Source organism: Asparagus officinalis, chromosome 1, assembly GCF_001876935.1.
Source record: "Asparagus officinalis chromosome 1, Aspof.V1, whole genome shotgun sequence".
Lineage (NCBI taxonomy): Eukaryota > Viridiplantae > Streptophyta > Magnoliopsida > Asparagales > Asparagaceae > Asparagus > Asparagus officinalis.
The window spans coordinates 110,480,779-110,485,761 of NC_033794.1; positions in this window are offsets into that span (position 1 = coordinate 110,480,779).

The following is a 4,983-nucleotide window of genomic DNA, read 5'->3' on the forward strand; positions in this document are numbered from 1 at the left end:
GGGTTTTAGCCAACATCGAGTTGCTCTCGGTGAGTCTCACGGCTTGCACGCGCCAACGGGCCCGTGGGCCCAGGGCGTGAAAAATGGTATCAGAGCAATTGCCAGCCAGAAGTATGGAGCTAAGTGCTATACGGGGCTAAATGCTACACCAGGTGGATGCAGTGGGAGCCACCTCTAGAGCCTGTAGAAGCCACCTCTAGAGTCCACATCGCCTGACAGTGGTACTTGGATGTGCCAATTATCATGTCGTGATGACGAGGACGTCTTCTTTGTAAGGTGTGGTGATTATGACACCCCCACTTTAGTCTCACATGCACTAGTGTGAAGAAATGTTAGTAGCTTAAATAAAGAAGCACAATGTCTAAGAACAACTAGTGCTAGTATTTTGGCAGTGGACTTTAGCCAACATCGAGTTGCTCTTGGTGGGTCTCATGGCTTACACACGTCAACGGTCCCGTAGGCTCGGGACGTGACAAATGGTATCAGAGCAGTTGCCAGTCAGAAGCGTGGAGCTAAGTGTTATACGGGACTAAGTACTACACCGTGTGGAATGCGGTGGGAGCCAACTCTAAAGTCCGTAGAAGCCATCTCTAAAGTCCACATCGCCTGGCAGTGATACTAGGATATGCTAATTGTCATGTCGTGATAATGACGATGTTATCTTTGTAAGGTGGGGTGATTGTGACACCCTCACTTTAGTTCCACATGGACTAGTGTGAAAAAATTTTAGTGGTTTAAGCCTCAAAAACAACTAGTGCTAGTATTTTAGCGGTGGATTTAAGCCAACATCGAGTTGTTCTCAGTGGGTCACATAGCTTGCACGCGCCAATGGGCCCGTAGGCCTGGGGCGTGACAGAGGAACTCAACAATCTATCATTCACTTAGTAGACCTTATGAATTATATTCTTTATCTAAAGTATATAAAAGAACCATATTAGCTTGAGTTTTCCCTAGTTTACTGTCTTAGTTATAGTTGAGACCATTCTATTGCGTTTTACCAGAGTCATGGTCGACAGAAATGCCCACGCTCAACTTGGTTATGTTGGATAACAGTATTCCTAATCTATTAGGATTCCTAATCTATTTTGGTAATATGAGGTTATTAGGATTCCTTTTTTTTTGTTTTAGGATTCCTAGTCTATTTTGGTTTTAGTTTTTCTATATATATGGAGATTAGAATCAATCATCAATAGATAGGAGAGTTGTAATCAGAGATTAGAGAGACTTTTAAGCATTGTGAGAGGGAGATATTGTGAGCAAGTTGAGAGCTTTGGTTGAGGGTTAGTTTGTGAGTTTTGTGAGATTATAACTCTTTGTACTTTCCTTGATTTAGTGGAATCTTCTCATCCTCTCCTCGTGGACGTAGGAAATTTACCGAACCACGTAAAATTAGTTGTCTCGCTATTTGTGTAATTTGTAATAGTTTATTTAGGTTCCATCGATAAGTCAGTCCTAAAATTGATGAGAGGAAGAGCTGATATCCCAATTATTGGATAACAGTATTCATAATCTATTAGGATTCCTAATCTATTTTGGTAACATGAGGTTATTAGGATTCTTAATTGTTGGATAGCAGTATTCCTAATCTATTTTGGTAATAGGAGGTTATTAGGATTCCTAATCTATTTTGGTAACATGAGGTTATTAGGATTCTTAATTTATTTTGTTTTTGGTTTTAGGATTCCTAGTCTCTTTTGGTTTTAGTTTTTCTATATATAGAGAGATTAGAATCAATCATCAATAGAGAGGAGAGTTCTAATCAGATATTAGAGAGACTTTTGAGCATTGTGAGAGGGAGATATTGTGAGCAAGTTGAGAGCTTTGGTTGAGGGTTAGTTTGTGAGTTTTGTGAGATTGTAACCCTTTGTACTCTCCTTGATTTAGTGGAATCTCCTCATCCTCTCCCCGTGGACATAAGCAATTTGCTGAACCACGTAAAATTGGTTATCTCGCTATTTGTATGATTTGTAATAGCTTATTTAGGTTTCCTCGACAAGTCAGTCCTAGAACTGATGAGAGGAAGAGCTGATATCTCACTTGGTTGAGATATTTTGTTTAAGGTTCTTGTTTCCTTTGTAAAACGAGAATTCCTATTGCGATCTGACTCTCTTGTTGTGTTATCAATGTGCTGTCGAAATTTTTGCTGCGTGCAACAAGTGGTATCAGAGCCCAGATTTTAAATCTAGGGTTTTGGAATTAGGTGGAGGAAGATTCTTGTGTGGAGCTTAGTTATTGGAGTTCTAGGTTTCGATGGAGATAGCATTAGGAGTTGCCGTTGGAGATTTCGCTTTCTTCGTGTGGACATGAGATCTATTTGGAATCCGATCTAGGGTTCAGTTGGATAATTCTTAATTTTTATCAAAGTTTGATTCTTTCTATAACTTGGAGTTAGTTTACAATGGGAGAAGAAGGTGAAAGCAACAAGTCGATGGCGAGTACAGTTCAAGTTAGTTTTCAGAACACCAAAATTAGTGTGGTGAAGTATGACGGTAAAATTAACTTTGGTTTGTGGATGAGCGACGTACAGGATACGCTCAATGCTCAGAACTTGGAGGAGACCATCATGGTCCACGAAAGACCATCAAAATATAAAGAGGCGATATGGGAAAAGATGAATAGGAACGCTTGTGGGGTGATCAGGTCATGTTTGGAACAGGAGCTGAAGTATGATGTGATTGGGATGACATCTGCGATGAAGATATGGAAAATTCTCAACAATAAGTACCTTACGAAGAGTGTTGAGAACAGATTGCATTTACTGCGTAGGTTATTCAGATTCCAGATGTCCAGAGGCACCTCACTTGCGGCTCATGTGAACAACTATACTAAGTTGTTGTCGGACTTGGCGAATATTAATGAGAAGATATCGGATGAGTACAAGGTTATTATCTTATTGGGCTCCTTACCGGATGAGGAGTATGACACCTTTGTGCTCATTTTGTTGAACGGAAGATCTTCTATCAGCTATAGTGAAGTTACTAATGCATTGACGAATTATGACTTGAGGAGGAAGGACAAGGAGATTTCTTATACTAGTACTTCAGGCGAGGCCTTGTCGATGAGAGGTAGAAGCTCATATCCGAAAGGTAGTAATAGAGAAATGTCAAAGTCAAGAGGTCGTCACCAGCTTGGAAAGAACCAATGTGCATTCTGCAAGGAGCAGGGATATTGGAAAAGAGATTGTCCAAAGATCAAAGAGAAGGAGAATAGAAAAAGGGCCCGAAGGCCAATGAGGTGAATGTTGTGAAAGACGATGATTCCGATGATTCGAGCTTTTCTCTACTGATTACTCCGGGGTGAACCACTTGGATGCATCAGATTGGATGCTTGATTCCGGCGCTACCTATCATGTGACCCCTAGACGAGACTGGTTTGTATTTTTTGAGAAGTTCGATGGGGGAGTTATAGTCATGAAAAATGATCAGTCCTGTAGCATTTGTGGGATAGGTACTGTGCGGATCCGGATACACGATGGAGTAGTTCGTGAATTGAAGGAGGTGAGATTTGTTCCTCACCTGAAGAAGAATCTTATCTCAGTTGGAGCTTTGGAGGCAAAAGGATTCAAGGTGACCTTTGAAGACGCTGTAGCGAAGGTTACTAAGGGATCTTTGGTGGTGATGAAGGGAGTCCGTAGTCGAAATTTATACTATCTGAAGGGGAGCACCGAGATTGGCCAGGTTGCTTCGGCTATTTCAGAGGCGGACATAAGCAGGTTTTGGCATTATAGGTTGGGACACACAGGAGAGAAGTCATTGTAAGCGCTGTACAAGCATGGGTTATTGAAGGGAGCCAAGAGTGATAAAGTAGAATTCTGTGAGCACTGTGTTCTTGGCAAGAAGACGAAGGTGAAGTTCGGGACGGCCATTCATAGGACGAGGGGCATCCTAGACTACGTGCACACAGATGTTTGGGGTCCCATCAAGACTGCATCACTTGGTGGTCGATATTGGTTCGTCACGTTCGTTGATGACTATTCTAGGCGATGTTGGGTGTACACCATGGCAAAAAAAGAGAGTAAAGTCCTAGATATATTCGTGAAGTGGAAAAAGAGATTAGAACTGCAGACTAGGAGAAAGATCAAGACGTTACGATCCGACAACGGTGGTTAATATACTTCAAACCCCTTTCTGCAGCTATGTAGAGACGATGGCATAGAGGCACTTCACGGTTAGTCATACACCGCAGCAGAATAGGGTGGCAGAGAGGTCAAATTGGTTTTTACTGGAGAAGATCCGATGTTTATTGTTACAGAGTGGTTTGGAGAATATATTTTGGGCTGAGGTACTTACATATGCGAGCCACCTTATTAATAGGCTGCATTCATCTGTGATTGAGGGGAAGACCCCTATGGAAATGTGGTCGGGAGAGCTAGCACACGACTATGACCAGCTTAAGCTATTTGGGTGCCCTGTATTTTAACATGTGAGAACAGATAAATTGGAACATCGAGCTAGGAAGGTCATATTTGTAGGATTCAAGCGCGGTGTTAAGGGATACAAGCTTTGGGATCCAGTTGATAGGAAGATTGTGCTGAGTAGAGAAGTCACGTTTGATGAGGCTTCCATCTTGAAGCTTCTCAGCTCTCATCAGGTGGAGAGCGACCCGACGGAGGAAATATCGCAGGTGGTGGAGATCGATGCAGCTCCACATTGTCCAAATGGTACAGTATCCATTAGAGTGCCGACTGAGGTGACGCCAGACAAGCACGAAGGTGACACGGAGGATACGAGTACTGATGTGCAGGATTAAGGACTAACGGCTCAGGTTCAGGATTCTATTGCGGTTCGGAGACAGAGGAGAGACATACGGGTGTCAGCACGGTATGCCGACACAGTTGCGTATGCACTTCCGGTGGAGAGTATCGATGAGATGGTGCCTACTATATTCAGAGAGGCCGAGCAGAGTTCGGAGGCTGATTCGTAGCAGGTAGCTATGCAGGAGGAGATGGAGTCTCTTCATAAGAACGATACATGAGAGCTTGTT